Genomic DNA, 21,889 nt, shown 5'->3' with positions numbered 1-21,889 from the left:
ACCACAAGGGAATATATCTTCACAACATGAGACTGGAAATTATTCTATACATGACATTTACTGTAGCCTAAAAGAACTATCATTTGTGTTTTTGTTTAAATGAAAACAGTTTATTTTTGAAATTGCCACACTTTTATCATAAGTTATTTTTGTAAATTGCAATATACTACACAAAGAAATGAAACCAAATCAAGTAGTAAAAATGCAATCTGTGTATAACAAGGCAGTCTACAATAAAAGCGACTTGGTTTAAAAGTGTAGACACACTCAGTTTCTCTATAGAGAACTCTTGCATCAAAATCAGAAGTTAATTGCCACTGACCTGGAGTAACTTGGTAAATGATGCATCTGTAGGAACAGCTATTAGTAAAATTGCTATGGGTTTTGCTTTTAACAGTTTAGAGTTACTGCTAATAAAATGTTATTATTTGCAGCTCTGTGTTGCTTGTATTTTTTATACGGGAGCAATAGATGATTACCAAGGAAGACCATAGACTTACAGATGTCTTACATCTTGATATGTTGACTGAAGGTTCAATTTAATCCTTCTTTTAAGGGCAACAAGCCTAGGTCCCATGCTTAAGTCCCATGCTAGCTCAAACACTTATCAGTCCCACTTAAATGCAGTTTGTTTCAGAAAATTTATAAAGCCCGAGATGGTCAGTAAAATGGTGAATCCCAATAATAACCAATAAATAACATAAATAATTAACATAAATAGTTAACAAACAATTATAAAACTGTCAAAGCATTTACCAAGTTATCCAGGTACTACAACACTCAGGGAAGGACATACCCACTCAGAGAAGGACATGACGAAACCCAGACCTCACTTTCCAAGCTACATCCACTAGGAACCTCCAAGCTAAGTTGACAACAAAATGGCCCCTACTCTAGCAGTACTCTCCCATTAAATACCCTCCAGTAACCCAACCATCCACCTTCAAAATAATGCCACAAGGCCTAGCCCTACCTGGCACCCTAGTCAGGGCCCAATCTGGCCCATTCTGACCCCCTGTGGGGTCTTTTTATGTTTAGATTATTAGTACACATTTAAAAAAGCATATTGTGGTTGTTCCAGACAGTCTAGGCAGTACTTTAAGATCTGCAATATATTACCATTTATTTACTCAGAAGTATTATAAATAAAATACACTACAATACCACAGTTAGAACAAAATTATTATAAAGCTGACAAAGTTATCATATAAATCAATATGTCATCAAAAGAAAAACAGAAAAGTGAGTTTCTGATGAGTCTGAATCTACAGAGATGTGGCAATGCTATTTGTTTTCAGGTTTCACACATTTTTTCAAGCAGTGGTATTATGACAAAGCCATGTGCAGTCTAGGTCTCATTATAATGAACATTCCACATATCTTGTAGTGCCAGCTGTTTTCTTTATGCATCCTTATCCACTGAAACCCAGTTACTTAAAAATAGCATCTATTTTCTTTATTTCTACCAAAATATTGCTTAAGTGTGTTCCTTTAGAGGAAGTTTGGCTTTAGAGCTTGGATTTGAAGATTTTAGGCTGCTGTCCAAAGTATTTTGTGAGTTTAACTTGTAATTTTGCATAAAGCCACTAGGGTGTTTGGTGTAACAGGGAGTTTATATGCAGAGAGTAGGTATAAACAGGAAAAAAAAACATACCTTTAGAAAGCAAAACTTTTATTTTGCGGGATTGATTACACATGTGGACAGGGGCAGAGCTCTACAGGATGTTATCTGTCCTGAATTCTGAACATGAATCTTGAGCACTAATAAGAACCCATGATATTACAATAGTCTTAATATCACTGAATACCAATGTAGCATCGCATTGTATGTTATTTCTTTACTGAAGAACTTGTCATTGCTTGGTGACATTAACCCCTTAAGGAGAATGGGCAGTCCCTAAACCCATTGAAAACAATGCATTTTGAGCCCGTACATGTACGGGCTTTGTCATTAAGGGGTTAATAAGATTAATAAAACATGTTCTATATTATACTGTAAGTTTCAATGTTATAATGAAAGTTTTCTAGCAGACAACTAACTAGTTTACAATGTACATAATATTTTAATCTAGACCCCACAATGAATTTTCCAATATGAGAGTTTATCGAAGGAATTGAAACACTTCCCTGCTTTAAGCTAAGTGTTCAGTGTCATTTTTCCCTGTATCTTACACAATAAATTAATAAAAAAATGAACGAAAAGAATCTCCGTCAGACAATTCCTATTGCAATAATTGAAAGAGGCTACAATAAAAAAAGAAATACTTTTAACGATTGTAATGATGACTTTAAGAGACAACGTTCTTGAGAAGCCTTGGAGTCATCATATTAGTAGAGTATATTCAACTACATGGATTTTGTTTGCAAAATAAATTGTTACCACATACCTACAATAATTTGTTTGTGTACACATATATTTGCTCCTGGGTACAATACACCCACCTTTTTATGTAGGTATGGTGAAATACCAATAGACGGAAACGTCGTATGTATGCAAATAAATCAGAGAATGCAGCAGATAAGTATAGGTTGCTTTACAAGTTGTACTCTGATGAGGCCTAGGATGGCCAAAACATGTCTGTTTACTCAAAACCCAAAATGACTTAGATTGCCTTTGTAATATGTAATTTGGAAGCAAAAGTAGATATAGAATAGTTTTGTTATTTTCTGCTTTAGATTTCTTGCTTTTTGCTTTAACTTTCACTATGATTTTTTATTCACTTTGTGACTGGTCTTACTGTACATTATCCAAAGATGGTTAACACTGTTGTAGTCTACATTTGCCTCACATTCACACATTCCAAACTCATGAAAATCCAGATTGATGCAAATCACCTTTAGAGGTGAAGACGATCCAGCGTTGATGGTAAAACAAGTTTCATCTTCTTTATTCCACTTTAACAATGTAGCAGATACTACAATTATGTTGTACAATTAGACATAGAACTCCTGTCAAATGTGACTGGTAATTTCTATCGATAGATAGCACTAAATATATATCTCATGACACAAGCTAGCAAATTCTGTCTGACTTTGATAATAGTAACTGTCTTAGTGATATTGTTCACCTTATCCCATACTTTACCTAATTATCTGTAAAAATAAATATCATAAGCTGTCATATTATCGAAGTATATAATGCAGGAATAATTCATACACTAAGATAACAAACACAGTAAAACAACTTCTTAACATATAATTTATATACAATTGCTGTCTTACAAATGTGTAATTACCAAAGACGTTTAGTTCATAAAATATGGTATTAATTGATTGTTTAATTTTGTCTTTTAGTCCAGTTTTAATGAAGACTAATCATGTTAGTTTTAGAAATATAATTTTGTTACTTTAATTTTCCTCCTACAATGATGAATACTCTATGATATTTCTTAATGGCTTAATGGATGTTGTTTCATATGCCTACATAACCAGGAGTATCAAGGTAGGAACTAGAACCTATTTTTATCTTGTTTTTGGATACAAATATATGTGCATATGGTGCACTCCAATGTAGAGTTCATTATTATATATTATATTATATTACCCTCATTTATTTTTACATCACAAGAATGCTTTATAGAAGAGGGGGTTCCATATTGACGCTTGACTTTTGTGTATGTGCAGTTAAGATATGGCATTTGCCATCTAGATAAAATGTTTCAGTACCCTTAATATTTACCTGGAAAAGTATTAGTTTTGCTTAAAATAGCATACAATATTTTAAGATAATGATAAATTAACACAGCTGGCTTTGGAGGGCTTTTTTTGTAAAGCTAAAGCATTTTCTTGCAACTGATATCCATAAAAACACAGGTATACCTTAACCCCAGTAGGTCAGTAATCTAATGCACAAAAGCTTGTCAAGTAAAACAAGTACTATGGGAAGAAAAGTACAAGATATGAAAACCTTTGTACGATAACATAAAATTCAATGTAAAAAATTTTTTGCTTGCAAAATATTCCTGTTGTTCTCTTCTTTAAAAAAAATCACTTAGATAACCCATAACTCATCTGTCATTTGGGACCAAGGAAATGTTCAAGTATATAAGTAGATAAGGGATACCCATATATATAATACTGTTCTTTAAAAGTTTTCATTGCGTAAGAAAGCAGATATAGCTAAGAGGAACCACAATATTCTTGTCCCAAATGGGATACCAATGTAATTCTTCTTTTATCTCTGAGCTCAAATCAGAAATATGAAATTGCCTGGCATGTTTTATTTCTTTATCTGTTATGTTTGAACTGTGAAAACGAGACTAGGAAAATGAAGGATCATTGTGTAAAAGCAACAGAAAACATTTTTTTTTTCTTTTTGTATGCTTGAGGTTGGACACCTTTTTTTATCTATGTCATTGCTTATGTGGTGACTGGGATCAAAATGCAACAAGCTTTACTTGTGTTATTTTAGCATTGTTATGTACTTGATATGCAAATACTCATTTCATAGTATATACTTGAACAGAGTTGTTGTTGTAGCCAGTGCATAGAAAACTGATAGCATCCTAGAACAGCTCTATGTTCTAACTTTAAATCACTGGCAGGTCAGATCGGTTGACAGCAGTATGTGTTACCCAAGTTGCTAGGTTTTGTATATTTTTTCAAGCTTTCTGTTTTGAAACAGATTTACAAGCCATTGAAAAGACACTCTGGTATCAGAACTACAGGTCAAAATTAGGGGGAGTGAATATTTTGTTAGTCTACCCCTGCTTACTTAGACAGGCTTGAGCCTACTATTAGGGATACAATGGACAAAGTTATCCAAAGCCTACATTCCTCCTTGATCTGGAAGCCCAGCCATTTAATGTTAGTAAAGTAATACTTATATTTTAGTTACCACCCATGGAGTGCCTTGACATGGCTATTAAGTTTATATGCTTTTATAGATATACATCACTAAACCCAAGTATACATTTTTAAGTTTGTGAATTTTTTTAAATTGAGGGTATTTAATGAGTTAGGGGCGAGAAAATGTAAGGTCCAATTGAATTCGCATGCCCTTGTAATTCACAAGATTTAATGTTGCATGCACTCACAACACCTCTCATATTAGCGAATAGGCGGGTTGTTAGCATGCAAGGTCATGTGACTGGAGTCAAGTCTGGTCAGTTGAGCTAACCTTTACCACTCAAACTCATTTTTACAGGTCAAATGGTTCTTTAATAAAAACATTACCAGATTACGTTTACGCTAATATATGGATTCATCAGAAACAATAAGAAATCTATGCAAAGCATCTACAATCTTCATATACAAGACAACCACCCACCAGATTTTTACATAAACAAATGTTGCAAAAATGAAGTGTTTGAACACTATGTTTGTTACAGACCCCCACATATGCCTTATACACCCCTATATGCCATTCTGCCTCCCTGATATTCCTTTTAACCCCTGATATGAAACTCTGCCTCCCTGATATTCCTTTTAACCCCTATATGCCACTCTACCTCCCTGATATTCCTTTTAACCACTATATGCCACTCTGCCTCCAGAAAGCCTTTATACCCCCCATATGCTACTCTTACCCCCTGACTTACCATTGCATCCCTAGACTTGTCCCCCGTGCTTCAGATTCCTTGGTGTCTGGTGAGGGGGGCAGCCAGTGGAGCTCTGCACGCAGATAACCTCCACTGCTGCTGCCAGCACTATAATCCGTGTAGCGGTAGTATTTGTAGGGTTTGGGAAGTTGTGTGCCCCAAAATTGTTGGGCCATGAATAGATTAGAATATTGTTGGGCTGTCCTGGTCCCCATTGCGGTGTTCATTATTTGTAGATATATATATATATATATATATATATATATTGCTGCGATGTGCTACCTTATATACCAATGGGCATTTGGAGACTTGACCCGGTAGACAAAGGACTGACCTGAACGACACAACATTTCTCATTACTTGGAAAGTCTTCTTGATGTCCATGCACTGGAATGTGTATGAATAAAGGTGCTTGCGGTCACAGTTATTAATAAGTTTATTTAACTGTGTTTTTAAAAATGTTTGATTTCAAGAATTATGACACAGACTATTAATAGGTCATATTAATGTCAATTTATTCATTCTTTGTGTAGGAAATAAAAACACTTTATTGTCAGACAAGGAATGCAATATGACGTCAATACTGTTAAAACAAACAATAAAAGTGTTTTAAATATAAAGTACATGCAGGAGTTAGTAGGATATTGGGGTTGCAACTTAAAATGATGTCATCATCAGTTGTAATAATCTTGGAGCTTACTTTATGGTTGGTCACATACATGTTATCAAAAATCAAATGTGAGGGATCTACTGTTTTAAGTATATATCCATTTTAAGTAGCTGAACCCATGTTAGTTCAGCTTGTTAGGATTCTCTAGTGCTTTAGGAAGGTAAACATGGAGCATAGAAACTATAAAGGATTAGGTTTATAAATTGCTAAATGAGAATGTATTAGCCCATCAATGATGGGAAAGACACCAAAACAGACTTTATGGGATCATTCCCTTCAGTTCGATTTTTAATTGGATTGTGGCAACGTTCCAGTAAAATTCTAATTAGATGAAAATTTACTTTTTGAACCCCCTTCAGGGATATTTATGCGAGTTATTGAATGTGGGCACACGTTCAATTTGTAACTGCTGAGTATAGTCCGATCAAACATGGAGATGCAGAAGTTTTGAAAAAGTCACCTATACGATTAGCAGTGTGATGTAAAGTTGTAATATGAAAAATCACTGTTTATCATCCAAAATTGATTACATTTTCCTCCATATTGCAATCCATATAAAAATAAATGTCTTTTTTCCAAATACATCCTTTTTATGGCAAAAGCCCATAAACATTGCCTGTGTTTTGAACTCTAAATAGGGTACACCCTAGGCAGTGCATTACATCACTGCATCAATCCTATGAAGGAACCAGCCCAGCAGCACTTAAGCAGCTTACATGGGTATCTGTTACATTAACCCTTTGAAAACAGTGGTTTTTCATACCCTAAGGATGAGAGTTTTTTGTCAGTTATACCAAAATATATTTTTAAAACCATGATTCTGTATTTGATGTCTCCACACAACGTATACATTGTTTTGTTCAGGATAAGTACAGGCTTATATAAATGCATAAAACATGGTAATTATAAGAGCTAATATGTTAAAAACTATACTAAAATAGAAATAAAAACATATTTTTGGCAAATACACTTTGGATTTCTTCTACACAGTAGGTGTCACTGCTGAACAATGACCCAATTTGTGTTTGTGACATTACCTGATTACATTAATACCCTATATACATCATTTTTTATGTTCTAGAGGGCCACATCCCTTCAACATTTTGCTTCTCAAGAAATGTTTTTATAGATAAATAGATAGATACATACAGACATACAAGTAATTATAATTAAGAAAATTTCCACAAAAGATACACAATATGATAAAATATGTGGACGCCACTCCTAATTATTGAGTTTAGTTGTTTCAGCCACACCTATTGCTAACAGGAGTATAAAATCAAGCACATAGGAAGCTGTCTCCATTGGCAAACATTGGCGGTAGAATGGGTCATACTGAAGAGCTCAGTGACCTTAAACAGCTCAGTGACCTTTGTCACAAGTCAGTCCGTAAAAAAAAAAAAGTCATGCTAGATCACAAAGCTAAAAGTCCACTAGGGGGCGCTCATGTATTCCATTCGGAATACATGAGCGCCCCCTAGTGGACTTTTGGCTGAAATACTTCAACACCCGGAGAGTTTTGCTTAAGGGCTGCAGCTGTGTTTCCATACACGAAAGGAAAGTTATTACGGCTGATTATTTCATTTACTTACTATTCTACTCATCATACTGGTTCTCTCACTTTTTGCATAGATCACAAAGCTGCCAAGTGCTGAAGTGTGTAGCATGTAGAGCCCTAATCGTAACCCGACTTAACACCTTTGGGATGAATTGGAACGCCGATTAAGAGTACAACATCAGTGCCTGGCCTCGCAAATGCTCTTTTGACCTTGCAAATTCACACAGACACCCTTGAAAATCCTGTGGAAAACTTTCCCAGAAGAGTTGAGGATTTTATAGCCCCAAATTGAGGGTCCATATTATTTTTCTTAGGTTTGGAGTAGGATGTCCAACAAGCTCATAGAGGTGTGAGGGTCAGGTGTCCTTATATGCATTGAAGTGAAAGTGGGAGGGACTATTTCCAGATGTGGGATGGGTGGAAGGCGTGGCCACCTGCTTGCCTTTCTTGAATAACCATCTCACAAAGTTAGCTTCATGCAAGCTGCACTGGATGCAACAGAACAGAGCTCCATTGCTTAGGAGAGATCAGAGGATCTCTCCATCTGGCCAATGTTCCCAACTGCAAAGGCAGAACAACAGTGCAGCCACCCAAAACAGTGTGATAGTGTCTGAAAATCATGACTGTCCGGAAAACTGAAAACCTAGACTATTGGGAGGCATGCAATTAACTGGATAGTAAATGTAAATAATGTAATTTCCTCAACAAAACAGAAAAAAAATGAACATTGCTCAAGGCTGCTCTTAGGATTTCCAGGGCCCTGGGCAAAGGAACTTGTGGAGAAAAATAGGGTTCCTGCTGTCCTTTACGCTCATGGTCTCTGCATGTCTGAGATAATAGGACTGCTAGGATATGACATTATACATTTCATTGAATTTCACTTCACTCAGAGCTGGAGAGATCATGAGAGGGAAAGAGTGCTGTAGGCAGAGACACTACAGGGGTCCTCGTGGAAGCCTTGGGGCAGTAGACCAACTTGCCTCTGGGTATGGGTGGCCCAGAGAATACTATGTAATTATATTTTATTATTTCAGTAAATATCAGTTTATTGTAAGGATTACTTATTGTTGTACTGTGATATAGTAGACAGATTAAAAAGCAGCATTGTGCATCACTTGAATAGCTAGTTCTGCTTTACAAAGCTTATTCTACTTAGCATGACTAATACTGAAACCAGCTTTTATTACTGCAGTGGATGTGATGTGCTGGGAATGCAAACTGGATTCAAATTGCAAATCAATATGTAAAGATGATTATTAATCAAAGTTGAGACTTGCCTGAAGGAAACACTACCTAAGAAATGAAAGGCATCCTTTACAGAATGTTAAAACTTTTATTATATTCCAGCTTTAGGTTCACTGTGTTTCACTAAAACCATTTTTTCTTGTATTAACATTAACATTCTGTAATTTTCATTATACAATGTGATAAAGACAAGACCCACCAAATCTAGTTTGCTTATTTTGACTGTAACTATGATACAGCCTACATTCTAGTAAGGGATCTCAATATGTATCGCATCCAGAAAGAATGGATGTGATAGAAACTTTTCAATAGTTAAATAGATTTTAAAAAGTACAGGAAGGAAGTTTTTTTCAAAACTGGAGGGTCAGAGGTTTAGATGTAATGGGGGCCATTTTTACTTTACCATGAGTATAGATAAATAGAACAGCCTCAGAAGCTGTGTAGGCTAATGTAGTGAATTAATTTATAGATGCATAGGCATTAAGCGATCTTAAATCTAAGATAGGACCAAGGACTTATTTAGGTTTGAGTCATTATATCAGGGAAAATGGACAAATTAGATAGGACAAATGGTTCTTATCTGCCTTCAAATTATATGTTTCTGGTCAAGGTGGTTTCACAATAGAAGTTTTGGAGCAAAGTTGCGGTAGTGACTGCACAGGATCATTAGTCACCATAAGGATAATTCCTGGCAACTTCTACTTGCAAGACATCCTAAGCTGACCCTGCATCATTAATAATAATGTAACTTTAAAGAAATCTCACTGATTTACCCATGCATTATGTAGAGCCAAAGAAGCTGTCTCTGCATTGGAGTTCATTGGGATAGGATAAATAGTGGACCAAAGTCAAACAAGTGACAAGTAACCAAAGCCATCATTGCACATATAATACATATGTAGCCATGTATATTGTTAGTTATTTCTCTTCTTTTCTGCAAAATTTCTGTGTTCCCACTCAAATCAATGGCTAGGACTACAATGACTAATAATTTCTCTGTCATTTCCTAAACTCATCAACCAACAAATGCAAACAACATAATTGAGGGAAGTAATAGCAAGCAATTGCGATAACAGCTTTGCACACATAAACATACATACATATAATGAATCAATTATGAATCATATCATTTTGACTATAAGAATATTAACGTGTTAACCCTTAATTTATATAACTTCAATTAACTGGTGGTAATTTGCCATTAACAACAAACATCCAAAATACCAACCCTTAATAACAAGCTATAATACCAAAAATTAATATGTAACATAATGGCTAGCACAGGTATAAACGCCCCTTCAATTGGGGTTCCATGTGCAGCAGCTGATGAAACATTGTGTTCACCAAAGCCTACGCCTAGGGAGTATTTTGTGCTTAAGCCTACAGGCTTGCGCAACACGAGGCACCATACCCCAAGACGGTTACATAGCCAAATAGATGACACCATAGCCATAACCATTTAATAAACTTCACGGGCTAACATATCACCAGGGCATATATGTGGTTGCACCCTGTTATATTTTTAGGCTTGCTCACACCCCCTTACTTTTCTAAGCACTGATCAACTTGAAAGTGGCAAAAAAAGTTGGAAGGAATAAAGTACAGAACCTTTTTATCTCAGTCATGGAGGGCCTTCTCCCTCACAAACATAAACACATACTCTTCAGCAGGCCCACTTTCCTTGCACTCTCCTACTTTTCCCAGAATGATGCCCAGCTATCCTGTTTTTCAGACATTGGGTAACATGACCAACCCAGACAGATGCAAAATTTGAAGGGCAAGTCCCACTCGTGTCTGGTTTTGCCCTACCTATTGCCACACACCCCAACACAGGTGTTTTCATTTGGACACCTGAAGTATTGGAATGTATGACACATTCTTATTTTGACACACGGTCAAAATATTGGTATTTTCTTAATACATTTCTTGCTCATTGAGGGCTCATTTAAGGGGTCACCAGGCAGCCACAATAACCATGTGGCAACCCTGATGAGCAGGGAGATACTAGTGTTATATTCTATATATTGTATAACACTTTATTTTGAAATGGTGTAAATATGTTATGTTGAATTTCTTTTCTTTCTCATTTTCTCTCTCAGAGGTAACTTATGAAACATTTTCATTGTTTAGCATGGCAAGGAAATTTCAGGTTCTTTGAAGAAAAGTGCCCTTTGGTGTTTAAATGAAAGTATGTTTTATAGAAACACATAGAAATACAAAGTGCCTTGGATATTGATCTCCTATGATTAAGCACACTCTGTATGCCAGACTTACAGTTTTAAATAAGCTATATGATAGATAAAAGTGTTGAAAGTATAGCCATTTGTTTAATGGTAGCCTATGTTCATTATACTGTACGTTATGCATAATGGCAAGATATCTGTATTCATACAGGGATTTATGAGCAATAACCATAGAGAACCAGCTAAGCTCTCATTAATTGATTTCACAAACCCTTACACACATTTTCAGGCGCTCTCCTCTGTAGTAGTCGAACTGTCCTTGTTTTACAGGCATTGGGGATCTTAGGTCTAGTGTGGAGATCTTTTGAGCTCCCTTAACTAGACCTGAGAGTCTGTGCTGTTGCAGCAAAACATATACCATATTATTCTAGTAAATTACAACATATTTGCAATGCTATAATGTAGAAAGCATTATGGATCACCTGAATGTGTTAACAGTTAGCTGGGGAGAATTATCCAATAGGGTAAAAATAGAAACCATCAGATAAAGAAGGATTGGCTCATGTAATGTCAAACCCCTAGCCATTAGTTGTAAAATATAAGGAACAAGCCTTAAAATGAGTCATGATTTTGCGGGCCTCACACCCTAAAATATGACTCAAGATTTCAGAGAATGGTGATGCACACCAATTGTTAAAAAATATGCACAATTTATGGATGTACAAAATCATAAAGCCAATACACTTAAAAACAAGTTCATATATACAAGATGCTATATTGAAAAGCACAACCGAATATATAATATATACCTTGTATTGGCTTTATGGCAATACACTTTGCATTTTTAACGTTTTGCATGCAGAACAATTGTATATTGTTGTACATATCTTTAGCTGTGTAGAAAGGCAGCTTTTAATTTTTACCCTTCAGAGGTGCCCTCTAGACAAATTTTAATTTCCTATATTATTTCTTCTCTTTTTCTAGAAGGTTGCGCCATTATGTAACTAAGAGACTTGGTTTATTATGTGACCGCAAAGCAGAGAAGCGGATGTTTACTCAAGCTGAAGTGGATCGCCTCATTGGGAGATTAGGTACAGATAATAATCTTTTTGTTAATGTTAGTACTGTTTTGCAGAGCAGATTTGAATATTTTAGATGAAAATTAGCTACCAGCTGCCTTCTGATACTCTGATAGAATACCTAAAGCAGGGGTTTAACCAGAAACCACCAGGCTCTGGTGTGAAAATTGCCACGGGGCTAACAAACTTCAAAACTTGCCTGTGCCTTCTTTGCCCCTTGCCCCGCTTCTAACATACACATTGGCACACGTATGTAAACACACTTACTCAAATTACACACACTTACTCATATTCACTAACACACACGTACACATTCATTCTAACACACCTGACTACATATCAATGCTCATACACACCTACACATCCATGCTCACACACACACACATCTACACATCCATTCTCACACACACAATAACATATCCATGCTGACACACAATTACACATCCATTCTCACTCACAAACAATTACACATCCATGCTCACACACACAAGTATACATAAAATCCTGGTACTAACATAAAAGGCCCTCCACCGCACTTCCATACATTTCTGCCCTCATAAGCAAATACTCTCCTTACATTCTTCCCATGGGCTAAGGCTCTCCTCCTCACTTATCACCTCTTCCTTTTTCGTCTACAAGATTTCACTCAGTTGCATACACAGGATTTGCCCCATGATCCAGATTGCACCTTGCTCAGCATCCAGATTACACTCAAAGGACTTGCCCCAGCACACAGATTGCACACATGACAACTTCTAACTTTCTATCTCATCAACTATATGTTTCTCTTTATTTATTTACATATTCTTACTAACTCTTCCCCCTTTTCCACTATCTATCTCTCTCCCCTTTTTTACTATCTACCCCATTTTCTTATTCAGTTACCCTGCTGAAGTCCTGTGGTGGGAGTGCAAGGCCTCAGTGTTGCTGCTCTGTCACAGTGCACGTGGCTTCACTGCTGAGTGCCGGTCATATTCCAGCGCTCAGCATTAAGCACCGGCACAACGCCGAGACCTAGGCCTTGCACTCCCACCACCACAGTCAGGGGCATGCCAAGGTGGGTGGCGGCAGGGAGCAAGGGAGAAAGCTGCCTAAAATTCATAAAAAAATGTTGTGGCAATGTATATCAACTACTAATTATATTCTTGATTTACATTTACAAACACTAGTGACTAAGATGCCCTCATATATTCAGTATACTATTGATTTTACCAATAAACATTTGGATATACTGTATATTGTCTTTTATATCTTTGACTGTGTTTTATTTAAATTTGCATGTGTGCTCTATAGACAATCTAGATACTTTAAGAGAACACATTCTTATAATAGGTGCAATAATACATTTACTAATAAAATGCAACTTTAAATTTTGGAATTGCAGACAAGGGCATTTGTCCCCAAATATATAACTACAATAAACTAAATGTTTAAATAAAAAAAATCAGAGGGGCTCCTTCAAGTCAATGGGGGGACAATGTAACCCTGAACCACTTAGGATTGCTGATGCGCACAGAGGTGCCATCAGACAAAGAGAGGATTATTATTTATTTATTTATTTTAGCATCATGGTTTTTTTAACATTGTTTTAATTGTTTTACTTTTGGAGTGGTCCCTTTCCTTCAATTCAATGCAAGGTCCAAAATTACGTCAAGCAAGTTCTCATGGTCTAGGTTACATGTTCTGTAAACAAGATTTCTATTTATCTTTAACATCTGCAAACCACAAAAATGCTAGCAATATCTGTTTTAAATATGGTAAACATGTTTGATGTTAATTAACTGTACAATTTGCTTTCTGAAACCTTTCATAGATATTATATTTGTTATGTGGTTAGTTTTACTATGTTTCATGTGCTTTACAGTTGTATGTGTCTTGGCTATTTCACTGGACATACATATGTTAACATATTACCTTTTACACTAATATATTTAGTCCATTATATTAAATTAATAAAACACAAACTTATATGGCTTATATTTAATAAGTAGTTAATTATTAACAAAAGCGTGTTTTAAGTCCATCAAAATGTACTTGTTTTAATACGATATGATTTTGGTCTTAATACTTGCAGACGTATCAGAACTGGAAAAAAACACATTCATGCGTGTCTAAAATAAAGAGAAATTACAATTTACAATTACAACAAAGGTTACTCAATACAGAGAAAATGTAGATGCATTGAAAATTAAAGATTATTTGGCAGGTCAGGGTGATTGACAGGCAGAGTTAGTAAGTGACAGGCAATTAAGATGATTTAGCCAAGAATCAAGTAGCACCTAGGGAAGAAAACATTTTAACTAGAATGTTTAACATTTTCCTACAGTAATTTAATTAATTTCCAGGGTCAAATAGCTTTTTATTGTGAAATGTGAAGTTGGCATTTTATTCTGTAGAAATATTTATGATAAAAAGTCAGATGGTTAACAGGTTTGTTGCGCTGTCATATATAAATGGATACATATAAGGCAGTCATTGACATACGAGACTATAGGCACCATTGTGTGTGCGAATAAGAAGTAATTGTCCAGAAAATTAACTAGGCTGCTGTTGTTCAGAGTTGCTTTATTAGGCCTTGGGCAGCTGCTGGTTATGTTGCATAACCAAAAGCAGATAACCCTATTGTGTGATCAGACAGCCCAGCATTTGACTGCTATATGGACCGGTTGAGAAGCTCAGAGGTCTCCCTTATAACTCACCAAGCCAACACAACCTCTACAGCAGTTACTCAGTGCCGTGCATCCTCAAAAAAGACAACACTCATCATTGAGGACTCCGGTCGCAGAGGTAAAAAGGGGGTTGCTGAGGCACTGCACTTGGACAGGGTAGCACAAAGCCAAAATACTCCACTGGAATTAACCTCATAGGTTTAACACAGAATCCTTTCTTCTCTAAGCCCTGCTAATACCCCCTATGCATGCATCCTTCTTAAGACCTAAATGTCTGTTTCAAAATATGTCACTACTGATTTGTGAAAGCTACACACACTTTTGTGCTATTTATTATGTACAAAAGGAATCCAGCGTTGAATCCCTGATAATCACCATTATCACCCTAGTATATATCCATACATGGGAACTTCTGGGACCAATAGAGTCGCTCGTACAGACCGCGGGGGGAGACCCCTGCTCCAGGAGTTAAAGGTCCGTTTGAGCGACCAATAGAGTCTGTTGTACGGACCTTTAACTCTTGATGCCGAAACTCGGCCTGGGGGGACCAGTGGTCTCCCTGCTCCAGGAGTTAAAGGTCCATAAGAGCGATTCTATTGGTCGCCGGCAGGGGCCTCCTCTAGCATCAACCAATTGGCGATATCATGACTATATCTATTTTTATCCCTCTTTTCCTTACAATTCAAAGCTGTGTGTTGTTACTTGTTTACAGTCTTATATCCTGCACATGGCACCCTTGCCTTCTCTCAACATTGATAAACTGCTTATATTTTTTTGTGAAACTATATTCCTGTACTGTCTGTTGCTGCTATGGGAATTAGTAAAGTGTTTTCTAAAATCTTGTCTTTACATAACTACGTTAGCAAAATAGTTGAATTGTATGCCTTGCTTTAACTGAGCTATGCCTTACCCTGGCCTCATCTGTTCAGTAAACTAAATTTATACATTCATGGATATCCTTGAGTGATGCTGGTGTTGGCTGGCGCAACCATTTGTTTTTGTGTCGCAGTTTGGAACCAGGACCGGGTCCTTTTGGCGCTGCAGCACCCAGCTACGCTTGGATTTATTATTTGAAACTATATGGGATTGTAGACGCTCCATTTGTTTTTTTTCTCATCTGTTCAGAGATGACATTCTACATCACAACTAATAGTGATAGATGTAGGACAAAATAGTGAAGACGCACTCCAGCACTTCCACTTTGCATGATTTCCTTGCGCCCATAAAAAAAAAAGAACATTTTGTTTTATTGTATTTGTAATGTATTTATTATATATGCAATATATAATGGCTAAACACTGACGTACCCTTTTCCTAATATTAAACCCCGCCAGATTGAAAGGTTTTCCCAATAAATGTGATCCATCTGTTCCACCCACAACATTGCTTTCAAATATACTCAGTTTGGCCTGGTTGCAAATCCATACATCTGTATTAGTATTTATGCCAATGTGTTCTATGGAAAGCCTCTGCTGATGTGAACTATTATCAGTTTTCTGAGTCAGTACTTAACCAGACAAAATCAGACAAAAAGTGCAAATAGGCGTCCATTTACAAATGTTCAAAATTCGTTCTGATTCCCACAGTTAATCTCACTCTCTCTGACTCTCACTCACTCTCTCACAGTCTCATTCTCTCTATCTTTGTTGCTCTCTGAATGTCTTCCTACCTTCTCTGACGACCATTTCCATGTCTCACAGTTTCCGTGACTCGCATCTTCTTGTTCTATATTTTCTCCTGTTTGTCCCCATATCCGCAGACATAGCCTCCTGGCAAACTTTTGCCAAAATGGATTGGAGGATCACAGGAAGATGAAGTTCACACTATGTTATCCTAGCACAAAATGAGGGAATTTCTGGTGCTGCCCTCTCCCCAATTCTCCAATGAAGGGAAAGAAGCTCAATTTTTGTGGAAGTTCACACGAGGTTTACATCCTAGGGCAAAATAGTCAAGCTTCCAGCGACGTCCTCTCCCTGATCCTTCAATCAGGGGGAGAGGATGTCACGGGAAGCTTCACCATTTTCGCTGATGTTTACACAGGGTTATCTTAGGGGAAAATAGAAAAGATTCCAGTGACGTCCTCTACCACAACCCTCTAATTTGGTTTGAGAATGTCACTAGAAGCTCCGCCATTTTGGTGCAGATGAAGAAAGAAGAGAGAAAAGAGAACAAGAAGATAAAAAATAAGAAGATGCAAGACACGGAAGTGAGCTGCAAGACACAGAAGCGGAGCTGTGAGACATGGAAGAGGAAGTGGTCAGCAGAGAAGGTAAGGAGACATTCACAGAGTGTGAGATAGTGGGAGTGAAAGAGCCTGCGAACTTCAGACAAATTCATTTATGTGCTTCTTTAACTATTGAACTGTGTGCAACTTGATAATATATCCAAAATGTTATATCACAATTATTTTATACCAGAATATATTCACGATATAATATCGTAATATCTACAACAATATATTCAGTATTTTATGTTCAATTTTGAATATACTTAGATAAAAAAACACTAAAACTAACCCTAACCTATATACTTTCTGACAAAACCTGTGATATTATTTTCCAGTGTTCAAGTGTTCCAGTGATCAAGTAAAACCTCAAATGTAATACACGTAACACAATGTGGTTTTATTCCTCTTTTTGTATACTATTAGATTTAATTATGTTTTATTCTAAATACCCTTTTAGTCCACAGTGTACTCTAAAAAATATCTTTTGCAATAACCAGAAGGTGGCTCATGGAAGTTCATGGAGCTCTGTAATTAAACAAGTTTGCAATCCTCCAAAGTCTAATTCAGAATTCAGCTAAATTGACTGTAGCATATGGCACAGCCCCATTAAATGTAACTGTTTTCCCAACAACCTTATAGGGCACTGTGGATTTTCTGTAGACTGTGCACAATATAAAGTATGACACCTAAATTATCTTACTGTAAAGAACTGTAAATTGTCAATTATAACAAGCTTCAGAAAAATATGTAAACAACATTTTAAGACTTGGTTTTATGTTTTAACAAAAAAAACATATATTTATATTTATATGTATATTTTATGTTTCTGGATAGACAGTACATATACATGTTATTACCTACAACCTTGTTGTTTAATAGGGCAACTCGCAAAATGTAATAGACGATCGCATGTAGACTGTGCATATGTGTGGAAAGCAAGAATTGTTAGACAATGGAGGACTGCAGCTTCTATATCAGGTACTAAAAGAATGCTTTAGCCTGATGAGTGCTGGAGATCTGGACATTTTTTTTCCCTCCGGGAGGTTGTGACATTTTTAACAATTTCTGTATCCTTTCGTTTAACCGCAATTCCCAGGAAAAGTTCGAACATTGCCCATAGAAAACTATATGTTGTTTTTTTCATTGGTAGCAGACTTGAAGTGTATTTTTTTATTGTAGGACAAGATAAGAAGTCTTAAAAAATATGTATTTTCCCCTCCTCTTTGGAAATAACTTTATCTTATTAATCTATATCTTTCCCCTCTTGTAAAACTACAAGGTCCCAGCTAGCCACCTCTTGATACAATCACTTTTGGGAAGATGCTAGTCCAAGAAAGAAAGCACAAAAGAAAATAATCACCCACTTCACATAAGCACGTAGATACCATATTATTAGTGTTATACGAGTGTTACACAGTCATAAGACCCTCAGATTGTGAGAGTGTGCAGTGATTTCAACATTTTTTACAACTGAATGATGCATGTCATGATTTTGGGGGCTCAAATAAACTAAACATAAAAATAACTGAACCATGATGACGGTTCTCAGTTATTCAGAGCTGCTTAATTGCATTATGTGTCTCCCTGCTGCTGTTGACCTGTCCTCGTGAACCTTGCTTTTTTTACCCGCTTTGTACCCTGTTTTCTGTTTTTCATTTGCCGCCTGCCTCTGACCTTTGGACCTTGACCTAGATTACTTCTTATCTGCGGCCTGCCTCTGACCCTTGGACCGTGACCCGGATTGCTCTTGTCTGCCACCTGGACTGTGACCTGGATTATATATTTTGCTGTTTAACCCATTACCATTTGAGCTGGTTCCTGTTCTCGGTTTCACCACTTAGTGGTGCTGCTTCATTGTCTCCAAGCTCTCTCCTGCATAATGTGTTCCCCTGGGCGGGAAAAGAGAGTTTCCTCACACAGGAGTGCAAGTGAGTTAAGGGGGTGTGGGATGGTGAATAAATGAGTGAGTGGGTGAGTGAGTGAATGTTATAAGTGTTTAGGGGCAGAAATGGAACAATCAGGCTGTTTAGGGGCAGAGGTAGAAATGCCACATGCAGGCTGTTTCAGGGTCAGAGGGGGCACATGTAGGCTGCCTGTTTCAAGAGGAGATGTGGCACAGACACTGTTTCAGAGGCAAAGGTGGCACATGTAAGCTGTTTCAGGGGCACAAAAAGGCTGTTTGAGGGACAGAGGTGGCACAGGCAGGCTGACTCAGGGGCAAAGGCCTACCACGTCAATGTCTGACTTAGTATAGAGTAATGAGGGTTATGCTGTACCTCAATCAATGTCTGTCTCACTATTTAGTGATAGGAGTTATGTTGTACATATCTGTTAATTAAATGGTTGTTATTTAAACTTATTAAATTTATTTACAAGTTAATAATTTATTTTTTTCAGATGTCTATTTCAGATTTTTCCAGTTGACAAAATTGTGAAATAAATAATCATGACAACATTACATTTTTTGTGGTTTTAAAGTGGAGTTTTAAAGTAGGATCCGCCTCAGGTGCCAAATACTCTAGGTAGGACCCTGTGAAAAATACCTCATGTTTTATACCATTTATACATTCTGCATCACTGTATATGTGAAGCCAGCAAGAGCACAGTTGGAAATGCAGCATTGAGAAACAACAAAGATAATTAAAGGTATTGAAGATTTAATGTATGAGAGCATTAGAACAAACATACTCTTTATCTTTGAATACGAAACAGGCAAGGTGATTTGAGAAAGAGGATTAAAATTTGCAGTTGTAATGAATTATGTGTTGCGTATAAATAGCTACATAGCTAAGATGTATAATACACACACCAGAAAATAGGATTGATCCACTGACCCATCTAAAATCCAGACTTTTGCTTCAAATGAAGGACTCACACAAAGATCATATTCACAAGTAAGCAATTCAACTCCCGGGCCACAAATTCAAAAGACGATTGCTAACTGCTCAAATGCACATACACATTTAGCAAGTGTATCTCATAATCAAAGCCCAGCATGCGCTAGTTCCACAACTAAACCACTGTGCGACTGTTAGGGCCAAAGGAAAACTTCTAATTGATGTTATTGGAGGTTGTTGCCACAGTTAAAGCTAATCAAAATCAATGTGGTACAACCATTAGTGTAAGTAATTTTATGTTTGCAGATGCTGCTGATGTTTGTTTTGATGTCTGTTTATTTCTAGGGTAAATGTTTTTTTTTCCCTTTGGAATATGTATCAGCCAATATAGCAACATTCTAATAAAAACATATATATATATATATATATATATATATATATATATATATATATAATACCGGTAATATATATATAACAATATTTTAATTAAAAAAAATTATGTAATCTGAATTCAACGCTGTTTGTGTGCAACGTGTACTATTGTACAGAAGTTATTTTTATGCCATAAAATGTATGTGTAAAAATCAGTCCATTAAAATCATGCTAATGAGCAATCCTTTAGATTATTTAGTATAACATGTTTTTTTATTGATTACAATATAGCTTTTATAGTCTAAGCAACGTCATGATAATTTGAGGATTAGTCAAGGAGTTGAAGACCTTCTTGTACTGAAAAAACTTGTGTGGTGTTAGAAATCATTTTTATACTTTTATTTTGTTCTGCACATTTTAGGCCTGAATGCAACTTGAGTGCTAGGAATATATGGTATCAATTAAGTGACGTAGTTTAGAGGGTCTTCTGTGGAATGCCGGTGTATCATATGACTGTTCCAATAGGATTCCTTTACGTATACCCTAACCAAATGTAAAGGGGTATAAATTGGCATGATTACAAGGACAAGGTCTCTTTCCACGCTCTCACCTTCATCTCACCAAGAATATTGAACCTACAGTACCTTTTATCACCATTTGTTCCAGCATCAGTACTGTATGAATTGATAATTTGTTATTGAATAAACCTGATTAATAGACATAGAATCTGTGGTCTTGATTGCTGTTTGATCACTGGAGAAGTTTAGATATTCAAGACAAAGAATATTTAACATGTGGGTACAGTAAATGAGACAGAAGAAACTTACAGCTAAACATGAGCATATCAGAAATGTTAAAACAGCCATTGCCAGAAAAGGTACAAAAAAAATATTTTTTTTAATAATTAATTGTTAGAATGAGTGTGCATATGACAGAGTGTGTGTTAAGAGTATATTTGTGTGCTATTGCGTATGCCCTGTGAGCCTGACTATACTACCCCTCCCCTGGTAACAGGTAGGTAACAGCACATTCACACGCAATATATTTGGATATTTTTTACACACGGTGTAATAACCGTGAATAAATTATGGTAACTATGCATACACATGCATTAGTATGTATATATATATATATATATATATATATATATATATATATATATATATATATATTACATTGACTAAAGTATTGGGACAGCTGTTTTAACATTGCTGAGGTGCTCGTGTTTAGCTGTAATTTTCTTCTTTCCCGATTACTGAACCCACACAAGTTATATATATTCATATAACCCACATAAACTGAGGGCAATATGGGGTTGCAGTGGTGTTCTCCCCCCTGATCTAGAGGGGATCTCACCGCAAGTGCCGCCATATTGCACTCAGTTGGCACTTTCAGTCAGGTCACTGCAGCGCTGCCATTTTGGTGACAGTTTCTAGTTGCTGGGTTATGTCCATGGAGATGTGGATGAAGAAAGAGGATACCAGAATAAGAATTGAAGATAGATCCGAG

The sequence above is a fragment of the Sceloporus occidentalis genome, unplaced genomic scaffold (assembly GCF_023333645.1).
Source record: "Sceloporus occidentalis isolate IW3139 unplaced genomic scaffold, rSceOcc1.0.p SCAF_18, whole genome shotgun sequence".
Taxonomy (NCBI): Eukaryota; Metazoa; Chordata; class Lepidosauria; order Squamata; family Phrynosomatidae; genus Sceloporus; species Sceloporus occidentalis.
This window is presented reverse-complemented; position numbering follows the sequence as displayed.